At 43.1% G+C, this 20,959-nt stretch overlaps 1 protein-coding gene across 8 annotated transcripts in view; it reads right to left on the bottom strand.

Annotated features, from left to right (window-relative positions):
• GPC3 (glypican 3) overlaps positions 1-20,959 on the bottom strand; it is a 131,710-nt gene that overhangs the window by 95,467 nt on the left and 15,284 nt on the right. The gene's annotated exons all lie outside the window — the stretch shown is intronic.

Genomic DNA, 20,959 nt, shown 5'->3' on the forward strand with positions numbered 1-20,959 from the left:
AATCAAAATAATTTGTTTTTATATAGCAGTAGCAATAGCAATTTACACACAGTATCTGATGAACCTACCTTAACAGGCATTTCTCTACCAAACTTATGAAAGTCAGCAATGCTCTTGCCCTTTAAGATACACAACTTCTCATTACCTTCAGAAGTGTCTATAAAAGTAGTAAGCAGAGTTAATGTAAGCTTCTGACAGGCTGCCTTAAGCTGAAACCCTATGCATTTATTTTCATTTATATTATGAACAATTTGTAAACAGGGGGTGAGTAACATGCAAGTTTTGCAGCTGCATTTTAATCTTGATAACGTTGATAGTGTGGATTGGTTTTAATGGTTTTAACTATGGGTTTTATTGCAATTTTTATCTTGTAAACTGCCGTGAGCCTAAGGGAACGGCGGTATAAAAGTTTAATAAATAAATAAATATTTCAAGCTACATGTTTGTAGATTGCCCCTAAAGGATTTCTGAAGCTCTTTGGACTCTGAACTTTTCAAAGATTGTCCTGTTTTTACTAGAAGGGGCAGTCTAGCAGTTCTAGCTAGGACACACCAAGAACAACAATTCTGGTCTTCTGCCGATTTATTTCACAAGGCACACTGACTCTGAATCTGGAGATGCCACTTAGCCCTTACAGCTTCAATATCTACCCATGTTCCACCTTGCCTTGGATCCCCACTCACAAACTGCCAAAAAGTTGAGATTTCACAATGGGCATTGACAAGTATCTCTTTTTAGTCTGCCAGAATTACTCCCCCATACACAAAACATTACTGAGTCACTGAACATCTTCTTGCCACCCTTGGAAAAACACCACACACTACTCCTAAAATTAAAAAGCTGTATTTATAAAATGTGTTGATTTCAAACACACAAGAATATAAGCAGCAGCAAGAGAAATGTCAGTAAGCTTCAACATAAGGTATTTAATTGCTTCTACAATACCTGGCTCATGCACAGGCATAGTAAACGGGGAAAACATTACAACCATTTGCCCAATTATGAAGTTTAAGTGTCCTTTTTACCATTTTGGGATGACAGACTGCTTTCTCCTAAAAATAGGACAAGGCCTGTGCAACTGGGAGCATTTGGCACTCAAGTTTCCAAAAGGGAAAAACAGGCCCCCTGCCTATCGATTGGAGACATTTATCAGCTGCTACCCAGAATTACTGAAGCTATGTCAGAGCCCATTCAATCAATGGCAAGCAAGTGAAGCGAGGAGCAATAATGCTCCACAATTCACGTGATTACTGGAACATGATACTTGTGATTCTTGAGTATCTTTCAATTTTTGCAAGCGTAACAGAATTTCTGTTAACCCAGATAGCCATTTCATTATAAGATTATATGATTTGCAGCCCCAAAAGGAAAGGAGGGTAACAGGAGCCAACTTCCTTTAACATGGCATTCCCTCAAGACGTATCGAAGAGGGGCTTCCGGCAAAGCACTCAGACTCTATCCAGCCACCTATTAAATACTTAGCAAGGCTCCAGGAGCCAATATGAGATACAAGCCAGATTCCCCCCCCCCCCCAAGCAAGATAAAAATCTCAGCTTTGCTTTCAAGGTTCTTGAACGGCTGTTTTAATTCCACTGAATGTTTTATCTACCTGGAAATCCAAACAGCCAAGCAGATATTACATCAATCCTCTCAGGAATCCCCCAGAGCCTTCTCACTGCACACAGTAACTGCCCGGAATGGCAGAAATGTCTGTCATTAGGAAAACTGATAGCCTTTTGCACTGAATGGTTTCCATTTGGAAGCTCTGTGGCCTTGCATTCCAGTTCTTAAAAGTTTTTCCAAACCACAAAGGGAGAGGGAAGAAACATAATTCTCTTTAAAGGTTGTTTCAATTAACTAGAACTTCCTTTCTCCCCACCAATAATTAGACCTTCTGCTAAAAAGTATGAGGGTCAGAAAAATGGGAGCAGAGGAAAATAGCTTTTTTTCCCCAAAGTGGAAGACAAAGGAACAGCCTAAATTTAATCAAGCAGCTGATTAAATCAGGCAGCTGATTAGGCAGCTTTAAGCCACAACCCAAGAACAACTTCTGGTGATATGAAAAGATATCCCAAACAGAATTAAAAGATGCTGTGTAACAGTACCTCCACACATGTATGTGTACTTTAACTGCAAAATTCATACCACTGTAGTTGACAGAATTTTGCGTGCTTCTTGACAGCTTCAAAAGCTATGTTCAAAAACCAAGTTTAACAAAACCAATCATGTTACATATTGGAAGAAGCTTCAATAACAGACTAGAACGGGAGTTTGCAGAAATGCAAGCTATTACAACACTCAAAACAATGGCATCCTTTGAATAAATCTTTGTTGGTCTTAAACATGCCATTATTGTGCTACCGTATATACTCGCATAAGCCACTCGCACTGGCAGCCATCTGGATCACCCAGAGAGGAAAGGAATGGGGACAACAGAAGGCAGAATCATTGCTGTCAGAAGTTCTCCAAAGAGTTTTACAAAGAGTTTGAGCTGAGACAGTCTGCCTGGAAATGTCATCATTCACAGCACTAAGGTTTGTGAAATGCTTGTTCCAGGTGCCCTAACACAAATATGACCCCATGAATCATAGATTGACCAAAATTTGTAACAAACTTTAGTGCATGAGCCAGTTTGTGCCCACCCCTAGTAGTTATTCCAGGTGGCTTACAATATATTTCTGAAGGTAATTGCAGGAAAGGGGGAGAGTTACAGAGGACACAGACACAAGAATATTCTTTCCAATGGCAAATTGGCCCTAGCTTTTATTGTCATGCAAAAATGAATGGAGGCAAAACTTGAGTGGGTTCATTATAAGATTATATGATTTGCAGCCCCAAAAGGAAAGGAGGGTAAACAGGAGCCTCACTCCGGGGTTTCTCACCGCAGTTGCACCATGCCTTCGATCTTCTGAATGAGGAGGACTCTTCTTCCCACCCTGCCTGGAAGCCTGAGGGCCTGCTCGCTCATGGGAGGTCAGTGGGGGACACCTCTGGTGGGCTTGGGGATTCTCCTTTGGAGCCAAACCACACAAGCTGAAATTTTGATTGAGGGATCTCAGCCTAAGGGCACAGAAGGCATGGCAATGGTGGGGTCCGCCATGGTATCCATGGTTGTTGGGCCATCTGGCCCTGAGTCCCCTGCAATGATGCCACACAGAAGAAAGAGGGGGGAAAAGGAATGACATTGCTGATCAGACACATTGGGTATGTCCTTCTCATCTGCGGATGAGGCTGAAGCAGGTCTGGGGCATTTGTGCCTGGTGTTCTGGCATGGTTGGCTAAGTGTAGGAAGGCAGTGAAGGAGTATTACACTTCTGGAGAAACCACTACAGGCCCTTTCAAGCCTCTAGTGGGTTTTGAGGACGCTGACATGCCACCTGCCCCTCATTTATACAGCAAGCTTCGTTTGAAGGGCCTTGTGGGATGCTTTGTTGATATCTTTAAATTTGTAAATATGGAGGAGGAGGCACCCTGCACTAGTGTTCATGGGGTCACGAAAAAGAAGCCCGTTTATGAGGGTAACCATTCTTTTATGAAGGGTTATAGAGAGGACATGTGCTTGATCACTTCGGTTTACCTGGAAGAGGGTTGGCATTTGAGTCTCCATTAGACTATTGTTTTGGAAGTGAGAACATTGACAGGTGATGACGACGGTCAAGCCTATTATACAAAGTTTCAGAAAAGGGCTTCCAACAATACTTTGGTTCTCTGGGACAGGAGGAACGCAGGCATATGGATGTTGAATGTCGGGTCTTGTTGGAGGTGCGGCAACACATCTGAGGTTCCCAGATCCAGCATTCAGCAAGAGCAGAAGGGCGGAGGAGGTCCTGTTATGACCACGTTTGTGAGTTGTGTGGTGGTCAACATGTAAAATTTGATTGCACCAAGGCTGGCAGGGCCAACTCGTTCTTTCAGCTGGGCGCAGCCAGTCCGCCACAAAAAAAGAGGGTGGGTTGGGATTATCCATTGGGGCAGGTGAGACAAGGGGGTTGGACTAGATGGCCTGTATGGCCCCTTCCAACTCTATGATTCTATGATAATCAGGCTGTGGTGCAGGCTGTGAATAGCCAGACCTCACACCACAAGTGGGTTATGCAAATAGCACGGAAGCTTGTTTTATTTTGTCTCTATTTAGACATCTGATTTACTGCTAAGCACATACAAGGTTTGGACAACCACATCGCCAGCACATTATCCAGATTCCAAGAACGTTGCTTCAGGATTCTCACGGCAACAGCAAACTCATGCCCGGACACTTTCCCGGAGGAGCTGTGGGGCCTTGGTGGTTGCAGGTCTAGTAGGGTTTAAGAGGATTCCTGGCCCCCTCAACCAGGTGCTCTTTCAAGGCGGTGCTCCTGGAATATTTGGCATGTGTCAGGGGGTAGGGGATTCAATCCAATGCCCCGCCTTCACAGCATTTGGTGTTGTGGCATTTGTGGCCAAGACGGTGGAAATTGATCAGGCCGCTGTATCATGTTACGCCAGGCTTTGAGGTTGGTAGGACTAAATTTATGTACGTGGCCATGAAACACCATTTCTTAGACAAGCCTGATTTAGGCAGCAATCCCTTCCTGCAATCCCCTCTCATTCGGAAACTGTGTCACTTATGCCTTTAAAGGTGACACATGCAGCAAGGGGAGATGTGGAACAAAACAGCTTTACATCTTTATATCTATGTCACAGCAAGGGGGAAAAACACTCACAGAACTGAAGAAACAGTTCTTTTCCTAAACAGGCAGCGTCAAAAGAGATAACCTCCAGTTATCTGGGGGCATGATGAAAGCCACATTAGGATAAATAAGCCACAGCAGATCTTTGTAATTTCAAAGGGGAAGGGGGAGGGCACTCCATTTATTTCTTCCTAGGACAGAAAACAAGGCACTCCAAAAAGGAAAGACACCCTCTTTTCTCTTGTCAGTCAGAGTTGTCAAGATCCCAATGATAGTTATGGAAGGTCTGTCACAGGGGTACGTCAAACTGCGGCCCTCCAGATGTCCATGGACTACAATTCCCATGAGCCCCTGCCAGCTGGCAGGGGCTCATGGGAATTGTAGTCCATGGACATCTGGAGGGCCGCAGTTTGACTACCCCTGGCTGCCAGGTTAAAACTGCAGAGTGTCTGTAGATTTTTTCATGCTTCTGTAATACCCCCACCAGGAAATGACACAGTAAATACAGCATTTCAAATCTAATTTATACCGTACTTTCCTCGCTAGTGTTGACCCCTCCCCAAGGAGATTAACATTTTGTTCTCAGCTCTTCTATTTCACTTTATTCACCACTCTTCAAAGTAGGCTAGGCTGAAAAAGCATGTCTGGCCCAAAGTAAGGCCATGACAGACTTGAACCTTGGCCTCGCAAGTCCTAGTCCAACACTCTGCTCCCTGCACTACAGTGGCTCAGGCAGAGTTTCAATTGGCCACTGTTCTAGTAGTCACCAGTTATTAATACCAAGCTTTACCAGTCTTTGGGCTTTATTAGCAAATCTTTACTCTGCCAGCTAAGGCTGCATTTTGTGCTTACAAGGAAGGGGGCTCTGGGCAAATCAAATCAAAATACTGTTAATGTGGACAAAACCCTTTGCCACAGCAAGTTTTAAGGTGCTCCCTTTTGAAGTAGCTAACATTTAAAATAATGTGCTATAGAATGTTTTTAAAAACGTGCTATGTGGTCTTTTTAGCCCTGTAAAGTATGTCCTAGCCTGAGCCCTTGCTCCATTTGCTTTCCCGCCGGCGCCCCTGACTTTCCGCCGCCCACTGGGAGGAACTGCCAGCAGCAGCTTCACAGTGCCATGCCGAGGGGGAACCCCAGCCATGGCAGCCACTGGAGACCACCAAAGGTGAGCCGGTGGCAGAGTGGCAGGGCAGCCCCCAAGGCAATAGCCAGGGAGGAAGATGAGGAGGTACCCACTGATCCATGGACCGGTCCCGGTCCCGGTCCCCAGACCGGGGGTTGGGGACCACTGCTCTAGATTAGAGGCTACTGCTCTTAACCACTACACCAAACTGGCTTAGGAGCAAACTGGGGATCTGCTACCTTCAAAGTAGGTGTTCTGCTGCAAGTTAGTCTTAAGCAACAGCTTACAAACCCAAGTTTCGGGGATTGGGTGGGGGAGGCAAGAATAGGCACAGTCTAAGTACAAGCACCACTGCATATTGAACAAATTCTTGGAACAAACTGAGTCAACACAGCCATGGAAAACAAGCAATTTGTTACAATGGTGAAGACTGAGTAGTACCCTGTGAGTTCTAGTGCCAGAAACTGTTTCACAATGCTATCCCATTTTCGCATGGCTTCTTTATGATACTCAGTCCTAACACCTTCCAATAATGAAAGTCTTTGAAGACAGCGTTTACACTTTTATTTTAAAATGCAGAAGAGATAGAAACAGCACTTTGCATTTCAGAAGAATTTAGAACAGCTTTCTGAAACCATCCTTGTCCTCCTCTTCAGTCACAGATTAAAGCCACTGCCAAATGGAGCCAGCTGAAAGCCTTGAATTGAGGATGCTGAAACCATGGATATTATTTCCAACTGCTGAATTTTGGGCTATCATTGCCAATTCTGCTGCTTCAGTGAAGGCTGACCCTAAGCAGCCCCTATCATTCCAAACATTTGTGTTTCCATTAATTGGCACTGCCGTCAACGGATTGTCCTGGATTAACCAGAAGAACATGCACTAGGATTAATAAAATCAGAGTTCAGTAGCACCTTTAAGACCAACAAAGATTTATTCAAGGCGTGAGCTTTCGAGTGCAAGCACCCTTTGTCAGACTATGATCTTCTTACATGACAGGGAATATATAGCAAAAATCAGTTCTGTTACCTCTGTGTCACAACCAAATACAGCCAATGGTAATCCTTTGTCAAAACAGCCAATCAATCCCCTAGAATTCAGTGTACTTTACAAAGAGAAACCAAAATGCTGCTATTAGAGATCAAAGGCTATCACCTCTCTAATTGATCCAAAGGCGTTCAATTGCTCTACAGACAACTTGTGCCCATTCCACAGTTGCTTATGTGATTTGTGGAACCTGAATCAAGAATATATCCCCCATTTCTTTGTTTCAAACTCACACAGTACAATCTATGGAATACAGTCTTTTGGTTAGAAACACTATTCTACTTTTGAGTGCTTTGGTAAGCTTTGTGCAATTTGATCACAAAAACAGCATTTTATCTCTCCCTATGGAGATGACAGTTATTAAACCTGATGTAGGAATTAGTTTATTTCTGGTCAGCATTAGCAGTCACATGACCTTGTCATTTGTATCTGGTTCCCCCAGTAACAAAGCTAGACTGCACAGCTCCTTTCAAATGCAAACAAGGATTTCCATTTTGGTATGCATTTCCTCTTGCAACTTTATCTAGAGCACATAAGCTAATTTTGTAAGCGTCTTCTTCATCACAATCTCTTAAATCATCAAAAGTAACTTGATCTTTCATTTCAATCTGGCTTATTGTGGTATGAAAGATATATGACATGCTCAGAAATATGAGTATGTGTAATTTTGTACACATTCGATAACCGCATCAGAGTTTTCTAATTCCTGAAAGTTTTTTCATTTCCAATACATGCCCATCAAAGGATTATCCTTGATAATGCATGATGTACAGACTCTTAGTTATTCTGGAGGAATAAGTCCATCCTGTTTTATCGAGAGCTGACTCAAAGTCTTGTCTTAGTATATCAGGGTATTCAGCTGTACTCATGCATGAAATTATAATTGTAGAGGCTTTTACATCTTTGTCCATTTTTTATATTCCTGCATGAGCTCGTGTGAGGCACTTGCATCTGGAGGGACAGGAGGGCCTTCTTCCACAATCTTAATTTCTCTGCTCTCAGCACCAGTTTCAGGAGTCCAACTCAGTCTGAAAAGTTGTCCTTTTTCAAGTGGATGAATCCTGCTTTCAGATCTGGCCTGCCTGTTTCACTCATGATTGTACAACAATAGAGATAAATCTGTGCTCTTCAAAGAGGCAGAAAGCATGTTGATTTCTTTCTACCAAACAAACCTCTCGTTATTGGACTGCAAGAAGATCACCATGTACCAAAAACTTCAGCTACAGCAAGCATGCAGACTTTTTGCAAAAAAATCATACATTCATTTAAAAAATTATAGGGGCTGGGCCCATGGCTTAAGCCTTAAAGCAGTGGTCCCCAACCTTTTTGTCACCGGGGACCACTCAACGCCTTTTATTGAGGCCCGGTGGGGGGGGGTAGTTTACTCCTCTACTCTCAACCACTGCCCTAACGCTCTCTGATCGCTATGGTAATGTTTAAACATCCCTTCAAAATAAGATACAGACACGCCACAACAATGAAGTGTGTTGTAAAGAGCTGGGGGGGATGAAGTAAAGGGCGGGGGGGGGGAGAGAAGGCATCCTGCAATTAGTTGAAGGACCACATGTGGTCCGTGGCCCACAGGTTGGGGATCGCTACCTTAAAGGATATTAATTGGTAGACTTGAGGTTAAAGTCTTAATATCCTGAAAGTTAGCAGAGTGGCTGGTTGGGCTAATAAACACAGCATGCAGTTGAGTGCATGTAGTCAGAAAACAAACAAAACAATTTTCCAAGGTTGTACTTAGCTAATATAGAAACTATTTATTAGATCTGATGATTCTACACATGAAAAGGTAAAAAGAGGATTTCTATTTAAATCTAAAGGGCTGGGTGGAGAGACATGCTGGAGGCATCTCTGCACCCCCATGTTTCAGCCTTTAAGGATGGAGAAGGAGGGAGAAAGTAGGAAACAGGGACTTAGTCCTCTAAGGCGGGGGTCATCAACCCCCGGGTCCACCACCAGCCATGCCTCCCTCTCCCCCCCCCCAGCAGCGAGAAGCTTCAGCGGCCGATTTGCTCATGGCCCGGCAAGTGCTACGCTGTGGGGAGGGGGTGCAGCCGTCAGCATGCCGTTGGGCGCAAATGCGCATGCGCGGCACCCGGGCCTCTCTCTCCCCCCCCACCCCCGCAGGCTGGTCCCCAGCCTTAAAAAGGTTGGGGGCACCTGCTCTAAGGAAAGGTCAGTGAGATTAGAAAAGTGAGCGGTCAGTGTTCCTATCTATCTCACTAACTCTATGGTAAAGAGAGTTCCTGTTTGTGGGTAGTGGCAAAGAGGCATCACTTTGGAGAGAGTTATTTCTAACATCTTAGGCCCTTTCCACACTGGGGACAAATGGCATGATGGCCGTCTTAATGCTCCACAGAATTACCAGCATTCCACACACAAGTCTTATGATTCAGGGGCAGTGCCAGAACCTGGGAGTAGCTTTCAAATGGCTCATTTTTACGGCAAGCCGCTTTGAGCCGTGAGGAAAAGCAGAATATAAATACAGGGTTGGATTTTGCCATGCAAAGCAAAAGAGAAGGTTTAGGTCAACATAGTTCCATTTGCATGAGAGCCACAAATGCTAATTTTTCCGTTCTATCAGTGTTACCTCATATAAAGAACTATTTGATGCAGTAACTACACTCCAGATTGGAGATAAAATTTGATTGAAAGTCTTTGGGGGAGAAATTGCAAAAAATATACCTTGTATCTTCCATTTGCTATATAGTCATCTGTATTAATTTACACTGCTGTTTTAAGTGAAGAGTTCCAAATGTCTTCCATCCCATTGCTTTTAGGAAACATGCCAAATCAAAGCCATTCTAATACAACGGCACAAGCTATGAAACTCAGCAGCCCTTGGACAGAGCAGAGTTCAATACATCAGGGATATATTCCCTACACACACCACTCAGCATTTTAAAATTCAGTTTTAGCCCAGCAAAACATTTACTAATTTATAATCCCCGACAACATCACTTCTGAACAGACAACGACAAAAGGAAAAAGCACACTGGTTTAGCATACAGGTCACTGAGCTTTGCAGTTGAAAAATTGATTCACAATGCAAAGCTGGAGCAATACCTCTCAAGTGGGTGCTTAACTCACAAAGGCTGATAGGAATCAATTCCAAGGTTTTCCAATGCATTGCACATGGCTGAGAGCCAACCTAGCTAAAATGGCACTGATGCAAAGCAGGTTGTTAGGAAGAGCAAAGAAACTTCACTGAACCAAAAATATTCCTTATCTCCAAGAGTACGGAGGAAAAGAACATCTTAGCCAGCTGTAACATCTTGTGAAGCATCTGTGTTCCTGTACAAAGTATTTCATTTTTATTTACTTCATTTATATCACTTTACTCAATGATGGGCACCAAAGGGGCTTACAACCTTTGCCCCTATACCATTTTATTATCACAACCACGCCATGAGATAGAGTTGGCCAAGTGAGTGACTTGCCAAGGTCACCCCAGCAGGTATTAATGTTTGGATGTCGCCAGACATTTTGGCTCTTAGCCCAGGGACTCTAAGCCATTGCCTTTAAATAAGACAGCTTCAGAATTCTTGAATCCAAGATAATCCATTGTTTTGTATGTTGGTTCACTTTAATTTTTACTTTTAGCTGTCATGGGCTACTTTGGTAACTTATGGGACAAGAACAGATGACAAACATTTAAGTAAATGTATAAAAAAGTTTCGGCGCAGAGTGGTAAGGCAGCTGTCTGAAAGCTTTGCTCATGAGGCTGGGAGTTCGATCCCAGCAGCCGGCTCAAGGTTGACTCAGCCTTCCATCCTTCCGAGGTCGGTAAAATGAGTACCCAGCTTGCTGCTGGGGGGGGGGGGGGTAAATGGTAATGACTGGGGAAGGCACTAGCAAACCCCCCTGTATTGAGTCTGCCATGAAAACGCTAGAGGGCATCACCCCATGGGTCAGACATGACTCAGTGCTTGCACAAGGGATACCTTTACCTTTATAAAAAAGTTTCAGGCACTGCAGACATGCTTCCTAGTAATATCTTTTTTTTAAATTAAACTCCTTACCAATACTATCACTAGCAGCAACAAACTAGGTTTTTAAAAGATGTGTGAGCAGTTAAATGTTAATTTAGAATTCAGAAAGGATGAGTGCAGATAACACAGATGGGAACTGTACTTCTCTAGATAGAGCTTGATACATAGATAGATCTTAACCACAGACACGTCGAATTGCCACCTTGTTTAAAAAGACATCTGTGAGATGGCATTTCCACACTGCATTGGGTACATTTAGAAACTAATAAAAAGATCACCCATCTCAAACAGCATATATCCTTTAATTTAACTACTGCCATTATTTTTAACATATGGCATTACTTTCCAAGGTAAATATCAACACTATTATTAATTGAACAACTGCTGTAAGAAGGATTCAGCCTAGCACTCCTGACTTCCATCAAAATACTGTCTGCTCTTTCCCAGAAGAAACCTCTATTATTATTATTAATATTATTATTACTTAATTTTTAGATCAACATTCTCCAATTAGGTCTCAGGATGGTTTACAACATAAAACAGTTAAAAACACAATAAAATCCCCAATTACATCATACAACATACAAGCAGCAGTAGTCATAATTCTAAACACAACTTCCCCCATGTTCAGCTTGGTGGGAAATGATATTCAGAAAAGGGTGGAAGCCAATCCAGTAGATCTAACAAATGATCTAGATGTTGGAGATCTCAATGTTGGGGGGGGGGTCCTCAGATGGATTAACGGGAGAACTGACCTGGCCTCAACCATACGCCTGGCAGAAGAGCTCCATCTTGCAGGCCCTGCAGAAAGCTGGTAACTCCCACAGGGCCCTTAGCTCCTCTGGGAGCTCATTCCATCAGGTTGGAGCCAGGACCAAGAAGGCCCTGGCCTGGGTCAAGGCCAGGCTAACGTCCCGTGGGCCCAGGAAAACCAGCAAATTTGTACCCACAGAGCAAAGTGCTCTGCGGGGGGAATTATACATGCTAACACGGAAGTCCACAGCCTACATTTACTCAACGCACAAGCTCTCCCTGCAATTCTTGCAGCCAGAACCTGCCATTCAATGATCCACTTAGCTACCAACGCCTGAAAACCCACTACTCAATTTCTTAAGTTTGTCAATACTTAACAAAAAGATATCTTGGCATGTGTGAGGACATGCAATTCAGTGACTTGGAGCCAAGCTAGAGAAAACAGTGCAGCTACATATTTTTATTCATGTGTATGATTTTGAGTTTAATATCTACGTCTACAAGAGAGGCATACAGAAGCTCTCTACCGGTTTTCATTCCAGCCTGACCTCACTGATTATGAGGGAGCCACAATGGAGAAGATGTGATGAACATATGAAGTGACTTCTGTGACATAAAACATTGCTCCACTGGTAGCGAGCTGACGCAGGAACCATCATCTGGAGGGTGAAGTTGGGTTTCTTGTCTCTGGGCAAATAGCTTTTTTGGAGTATGAGTGGGGCTTTATGGGTTTTTATGGAGTTTTTTTCCGGATAATAATTACCTGTAACCCACCACGATACATTTTTTAGGAGTGGCGGGCTAAAAGTCGACATATGAAATAAATAAATCAAAGGTAAGTGGTCAGTGTTCTACCTCACTAATTCTATGGTGAGAGTTCCTGTTTGAATCTCAGGACACATCGCACAGAGAGCCATTTCCAACACCCCCTCTCAATGACTCCTTGACTTAGTAGACAAGGTTAGGACTTCTGATATTTGAATCTGGGTTGCAGAAGTGGCTTTGTCATCAGGTGCGCTAACATTTCTTCCAATGTGCAGTAAACCACTTTGATAGTTTCAGCCTTTCATGTCAATGTGTTTTGTATGTTTCTGTGCATCCTCTTACTTGGACATATACCGTAAATACAGCTTCTGGTGTCTTCATACAGCAGAATGGTTAGTGGTATATCTATGCCCAAGTCCTTTAGAACAGGGGTAGTCAACCTGTGGTCCTCCAGATGTTCATGGACTACAATTCCCATGAGCACCTGCCAGTGTTTGCTGGCAGGGGCTCATGGGAATTGTAGTCCATGAACATCTGGAGAACCACAGGTTGACTACCCCTGTTTTAGAAGTTGACAGATCCATTGTAGCTCTCAACAGCCATGGATGGGAGACATATATTCAGCATCTGATGCAAATGTTGCCATTGTCTCTTGTGCGGTACTGGTCCAGTTTATGATGCCATTGCCACAAAAGATCAGGAAACCACCATAAAACCATGGCTCATTCCAATTCAAACCACAGGTTGCATCCTACTTTGTGACCAGGCTACTTTGTGACCAGACCAACCCCAGTCAAATAAACAAGCCATGGTTAATTAAGTATGGCTTTATCGTAAGAAAATGCCCAAACAGGTACTTGAATCTTCCAAGTAGTAGAAATACTCTCCTACATTCTCTCCTTCTCACTTTAAGTGCAGATTAATATACCTTCATAGCATATCAAAAGATTATAAATTACTGGATTGATTTTTGCATCAGCTGCTAAGTGCCACTGAACTGAGTAATGGTTCCGAGGTAACCCATTTTGTCAGGCAGGACGTGAAGCCAGAGCATACTGACAGCTTAATTGGCTCGGGAAGGGTTCATATCTGTGGTCTGAAATGCATCACTGGCCTTTTTTATCATTCCATCTTTCAGCAGCTTTAAAAACAAAGCTGGTGACAATCCAGGAAAATGTTTCTTTTTACATAAACCAGACATCTGTCCTTGACTTTGCCACTGCCTCTGATTCCCCCTCCCCTCCTTTTCATAGAGCACCGTTTACAGACCCGTTCTCCTCTGCATTTTAAACACGCCAGCACCCAGTCAGAGAAAATTTATCTCCATCCCTAATCCATTCAGGCCCAATGACCAAGTACATTTGGCAAGAGCACCACTTGCATCGGGGAAGGGGAGAGCAGAAATCACACTGAGGAACATAAATACAACCTCAGAAGGTAAGCTGACATTTATGGCCACCTAGTGAAAGTCCTAAAACATAATTTGGCTATTTTATACCATTAGGTGGTCAGTTTAAACTTATTAAGACTTGAACTGTCAGAGATAACTCTTGCCTTGAAAAATAATTACAGCCAACGAGAGTTAACCATGCTTGCAAAACACTTCGGAGGAAACCAGCCTGAGCAGGAGGTGGATGCAGACCACTTTAATTGATTTCAAAAAGTCAAAGTCCCACATCCTTGAAAGGCACAGAATCAATTATGCAGACAGGTGTATTACACATTTAAAAAGTTTCTAATTTAAAACCGTCATGAATTGTTCTTCGGGTTTACCCTTCCAGTACACAGAGCTCAACTGTGTTCCTGGTTTGCAGCTTACCAGAAGATCTTGTTGGACTGCCCAAGAGTTTCTGTTCATGTCAGTTTAACTTTTAGCACCCTGAACCACCTTTGTCAGCCTGCTCCAAAAGCTTTGCTTACTCTAGACTGGGGATTCCCAACCAGGGCTCCCCAGTCTTTCTCCTATATCCTGCCTTAATGCAAGCTATTCCTGGCATGGCCATGAAATCAGGGAACCAGCCATTCCCATTGACCCAGGAGTACCATTCTCACATGGTTATCATGCATGGAGCTTCCTTTCTTTTAATTCCACAGACCTGGCAGGAAGGCATGCTCAACTGACATCACTTCTAGCCCGGCTCCAGTGCTCCTAGATACCAGGAAAACATTTCAGGGGCTCCTCCATAGTCAAAAGGCTATTCTAGGCTATATTTGCCACATAATGTCGACTAGTTGGCCATAGGAACCATATCCAGTCTTGTTCTATCTACACTAGCTCCCTGATTCTGTGCTCAATTCAAGGTACTGTTATTGATTTTTTAAGCCCCATAAGGCTTGGAGCCAAGCTACCCTAAAGCAGCTGTCCCCAACCCCCAGTCCAAGGACCGGGACCGGTCCGTGGATCAGTCAGTACTGGGCCGTAGCTCGTCCTCCTCCCCGGCTGCTGCCCTGCCACTCTGCCGCCAGCTCACCTTTGGTGCTCTCCAACAGCCGCCATGGCTGGGACTCCCTCTCGGCATGGCACTGCGGAGCTGCTGCTGGCAGCGCCCCCAGCGGGCAGCAGGAAGTCAGGGGTGCCGGCAGGAAAGCAAGCAGAGCAGGGGCTCAGGCGGGGGCAGCGACGTCCCTCGGCAAAAGATTACCCCCCCCCCGGGCCCCAGGAAAATTGTCAAGCGTTGACCGGTCCCCGGTGATAAAAAGGTTGGGGACCACTGCCACTAAAGGCTGTCTTCTCCCACATGAATCTTCCCCTTCAGCCCTGGTCATCTTTGGAGGTCTCGCTTCAGCTGCCCCTGCCAAATCAGATGAGATGGGGGGCCTACCCCAGAAAGGGCTTTCTCAGTCATGGCACCAAAACTTTGGAATTGCCTCCTCAGGAAAAACATTTTTCTTCCTTTACTTTGAATGCCCCCAATAACTGTTAATGGCCCTCCTTCCTGCTTCTGCTGTTGTAAGTTTGTTTTTAGTTAAGTTTTTTATAATTTTAAATACTGTTTTTAATGTTCAATGTCATGTTTGCTGTCTTGGGGACCCTAATCAGGCAAACAGGCAACATAAAAATGCCTTAAATAATCAATATACAAAAACGAGGGTACACAGTGGTAAAAACATGGCAGACAAGGAAAACCATGTAATGGTGCAAATAATCTCTAGATAAATAATATTGCAAGAGTGCTCATTGGTATGAACGGGAAAACTTCTTTAAAAGCAAGTTCCTTCATTCAAAGCCGTAGACATCATTACAAAGGCATAGACAGGAATGGCAAAGCTTGGAAAAGATTCCTGATAAACCTAAGCACACCTCATTCCCCCCTCCCTTGGGAAGGTGACGGCCTGCATTTCAACAGAGGCCAAACATTTGGTGCAATCTAAACTACAAAGTTGTGGGCAAGACAAAGGAGGTTGGGGAGGATAAGCTAGGCTATGGGAACCTAAAGCATGTTTGTCCTTGAGGTACCAAGCAGCTCAGGAACTGGGATATATCACAGGCTGACAAGGCAGGACAATAAATGGATCAATCATGGCAGAAGACTGGGGGATTCTGACAAATAGCTCAATCTTGTGTTTAATTGAAAATTTTATCTTATGTTTGCACAAAGCATATCCATTAAAGTTCATAGCATGGATAATAAAAAAAACAATCACAGTAAGGGAAATTAATCCAGGTAAAGAAAAACAAGATGCACAGACCCGCCATGCTTAAAATTTCAAAACAGACCCTAGTTGGTAGTCAGATCTAGTCGCTTGCAAAACTGAGGAAAGACTCTTAAATAATCTATAGCCTGTTGTCCACCCACATTCCATAATGGCCAGCATGGTATGGTAGTTAGAATCAGACTATAACTGGGAGATCTAGGTCTCAGAATGCATTCTGCCATGGAAGCCATACACTCAGCACTTGCAGGGCTGCTGTGTGGATCAAACAGGGGAGGAGAGAAGGATGCTGTTAGCCACTTCAAGTAAAAGGCAGAGTACAGGCTTCTGGCGTGCATGTCAAGCATGATCAACGCCTTATATACACCAGCAAAGCAGTGTTCATATTTCAATCTCTCCTCTAAGAGACCACAGATGGAGATTTCCTTCAGATCCTACCATTATGCAGATTTCAAACACTCTCTGCTTCGGGAGAGCCACTGCCACTGCACAGCCTGCACGCTGTTCATGATGGATTTCACAATCTGATGAAGCCATTCAGTGCCAAGGAGGTATTTTCAAAGGCTCCATTGCTCAGTTTCCTACCAAAACCTCCAGTTCTTTCAGTTGTTTGGATCTGCTATCGGAAGCCCCAGCTTTGCATCCAACCAACAGCTCTTAAACCAGACCAGAACACATTTCAAAACCAAGCACCTATTGTGACTTTTGAGGAATTATGGCAGGATCATTCATATTCAGCCTTTTTTGAAATAAGACCTCATCCTAAATTGCCCAAGTCCATCAACGTAACTACCAGTAAACCAGAGAAAACTAAAATCAAGTGTTTTAGGGTGGTAAAGCTTCAGGGCCAAGCAACCCTTGGCACACATTTCACCCCCCATTAAGCCAAAAGTTTCCAAAACATCTTTTAAACATTTAAATTACAGCACACCAAGCAAACAGCAATGCAGAATGTGCACGGATATGCTTTTCGTGAGGATCAAAGGCAGCCCAACACCATAATGTCAGACTTGATTGGCTTCAAAGCGCAGCAGCATTAAGACTGCCAATATAATGAACCACAAGTTCTTTCACACAGAATTACGAAAAGGCAACAGGCATGCCTCAAAAGCGGTGCTTAATATAGATTTCTAAACCCCATTCCAAAAAGCATATCTTCTTTCTTTCTTTAATTGAAGCAGGATGTTGTTGTTAGGTGCGAAGTAGTGTCAGACTCATCGCGACCCCATGGACAATGATCCTCCAGGCCTTCCTGTCCTCTACCATTCCCCAGAGTCCATTTAAGTTTCCACCAACTGCTTCAATGACTCCATCCAGCCACCTCGTTCTGTCGTCCCCTTCTTTTGCCCTAGATCGCTCCCAGCATTAGGCTCTTCTCCAGGGAGTCCTACCTTCTCATGAGGTGGGCAAAGTATTTGAGTTTCATCTTCAGGATCTGTCCTTCTAAGGAGCAGTCAGGGCTGATCTCCTCCAGGACTGACCGGTTTGTTCGCCTTGCAGTCCAAGGGACTCGCAAGAGTCTTCTCCAGCACCAGAGTTCAAAAGCCTCAATTCTTTGATGCTCGGCCTTCCTTATGGTCCAACTTTCACAGCCATACATTGCAACTGGGAATACCATAGCCTTGACTAAATGCACTTTTGCTGGCAGGGTGATGTCTCTGCTTTTTAGGATGCTGGCTAGATTTGCCATAGCTTTCCTCTCCAGGAGCAAGCATCTTTTAATTTCTTTGCTGCAGTCCCCATCTGCAGTGATCTTGGAGCCCAGGAAAATAAAATCTCTCACTATCTCCATTTCTTCCCCATCTATTTGCCAGGAATTGAGAGGGCCGGATGCCATGATTTTTGTTTTCTTGATGTTGAGTTTCAAGCCAACTTTTGAAGCAGGACACATTCCATTAAAAAAAGAGGCAAAATTAGTCCAGTACTTCATTTAGTTGAAGAGACTGAAAAGAGACTCTTCCACCATGACTTAACTTGCAGTTGGTGCTTGAGTCAGTAAAGAGAATCAGGGAGATGAATGCTGATCTTTTATCTTGCAGGCTTCAAGCACAATCAGGCTTTTCCCCCAAGAAAACCCAATAAGCTTCAGACATTTTCATCATAGCAGAATAAATAATTCAGCTCTGCTTTTAAACAGACTCTGACATTGAGATTGGCAATCAGATATATTTGTGACTAAGGTGCCACTGAAGTGATTAAAGATAACCCGATAGAAGCTTGCAGCATCAAAACTGCCTTTTTCCCTTAACAGCGGAGAGAATGTGCTAAATACAAAAGAATGCATCCATTTTCTGTTAACAGAGGATTTAGTGACTTATGTTTCTTATAGTGTTACCACAATGGTCCCTTCCTGCTGCTGCCTTCTACCAGCAAGTGATGACTTCTGTTTCTTCTGGTGTTCCTTTTTGACATGCATTTTAATTGTTTTTTTTAAGTATATTAGTTTTGATTTTTGTTCTGGTGTGTTTGGTTTCAAATATGTGTTTTAATATTTATTTTACCTGTAAGCTGCCTTGGTGACCCTGATGAAGGCATAAAGATGGGATATAAATGTTGTAACTAAAATAATGCACTCATCTAAACTAAAATAATGCACCTGTAAGCTTAACTCTACTTTCCAAGTACTGCACTGAGTACTGGACACCCATCATCTCCTTCTACCAACCCATATTTACCAGACTATCAAATTGCAAGATGTGTAGCTATGTTAGTTCACATTCCAGCTGTGAGCAGTGACTCACAAAAGCTCTCAAATTTTATTTATCTTAAGATGTTAATGGACTCTGTTCTACTGCATCCCAGTTTTAGACATCATTCCTCAGTCCGAGCAATCTCATAGAAGGACATCCTTGCTAGGCATAATTTAAGTCTCTTCCTCCAGACTCCTGGTTATGAAACTCAGGGCTTCCTTAATTACTGTTTCTGACCTTTGCCTGTTTTCAAAACTGAACCCTTCTGTGGCTTCCATGGCCCCTCTAGACTGACATCCTGCAGACCCACAAATCTAGACCTGCTAGGGGCCTGATCGTATAAGATGCTGCTTTTTTGAATATGCAGACAAACCGGGCAAATGGTTGGCTTATAAACTATAAAATGTCCAAAAACAGTATATTTCATGACTGAAACATAATGGGGCCAAACACACATCTGAAAAGGACATTGAGGAGCGTCTTACCAAATGTTTTCAAGCTTTATATCAAACAGAAGGTAAACAACCTAAATGGGAAGCGGAATTAAAGTACCTAAAGAACATTCCAATTAAGAAATTTTTAGAAGAGCATCGTAGATTATTGAATCAAAAAGTTTCAACGCAAGGAATCAGTGACATAATGTCTGCAATGAAGTTGCAGAAAGTACCTGGACCTGATGGACTATCAGCTATTTATTATAAAAGTTTAGCTCATGTTTCTGTTAATCAACACTGAAATTGAAAACTAACACAGCAGGCTTCCAGACTGGTGGCAGCAGGCATCAATAACTCCTAGGCACAAAGATGGCTGCAACCCACTTTCACCACAGTCCTACAGACCAATCTCTTTACTTAATCTCTGTTAAAATATTAGCAGAGAGACTAAATAATTGTATTGGAGAGGATGTACATGTTGACCAAACAGATTTCATACCAAAGAGATTCATGAAAAATAATATACGCTTTATCTTAAATTCAATGGACTATGCACACAGAAAACAACAAGGAGTGGTTTTTAAGTTTTTAGATGCTGAAAAGGCTTTTGATAATGTCTCCTGGAACTTTCTACACTGCCCAGGAGGGCAGTGGTCTCTTGCCTGTGGATATGGGAAACCTGGTGTCGAACCCACTGCCAGCTGTAGGGCTCCTTGAATCCACTGTCCGCCTCCATGCTGCCCCGACTGTTGTGCACCTGCTCTCATGTCGCCACCGACCCCGCCGCCACAGTTGGGGTCGCAGCGTCAGAGCAGTTGAGAACCACTGTCTTAGAAGATCCACAGGGCTTGCAGAATGGAGCTCTTCCCCCAGGCATTTGGTTGAGGCTGGGTTGATCAGGTCTTCCCTCCCACTGACTTCCTAGGCTTGGCGCTATATCAGACCCAGATGATAACAATGTACCCAACCTACATGCAGAGCATCACTAACCATACGAGAGACCGCAGTTATGAGTTGTTGGGGAAAGGGTTTTACTACTTATTATCACCATCTTAATGATAATTGTAATTTTTGAGGATTTTAATATTGTTGTATGGGGTATTTTAAAGTGTTATGATGTTTTATTGTTAACTGCCATGAGCAGCTTGCTGGGAGCGGCGGTCTACAAATAAATAAAATAAAAATAAATAACGCTCATTGGGATCCCTGGTCAAGTTTCTAAGGATATTGAAAAGGACACAGGCTGTAAAGTCAATCCAACAATGGTAAAATATCTTGGTGTGGTTATAGACAAGGATTTGGCCAAATTACATAACAACTATGCCAAGTTATCCAACAGAATATCCAGAGGTGGTCCAAAATGAAATTATCCCAGTCTGTGCCACCGTTAACATGAACATTTTACCTAAAATTAATTTTTTATTTCAAGTTTTACTACTGGGAATAAAGGATTCAATTATACATAAATGGTAAAGTCATGTTAACAAATTAATCTTGGATAACAGAAGACCAAGAATTGCTTTTAAAATTCTACAAGGTGACAAGAAAAGAGGAAGACAAGCGCTTTCTGACTGGATTATGGATCCCCTTCTTTGAGAGATTTAATTTTTGAAAAAGCCAGCTGGGAAGATTTTCACAGTATTCTTTGGCCTAAATAAAGTTAAGAAAAAACTAAACCCCAATTTTTGAGACTGATAAATGCATGGAATAAATGCAAGCAGAGATTGTCACCTAACTCATGATTGCTGAAATCCCCAATTGAGGCTTATTTCAGTAAACCACAACAAAAAAGACTAGGTTGTTTAAAATATAAAAATCTACT

This window comes from Paroedura picta, chromosome 13 (genome assembly GCF_049243985.1).
Source record: "Paroedura picta isolate Pp20150507F chromosome 13, Ppicta_v3.0, whole genome shotgun sequence".
NCBI lineage: Eukaryota > Metazoa > Chordata > Lepidosauria > Squamata > Gekkonidae > Paroedura > Paroedura picta.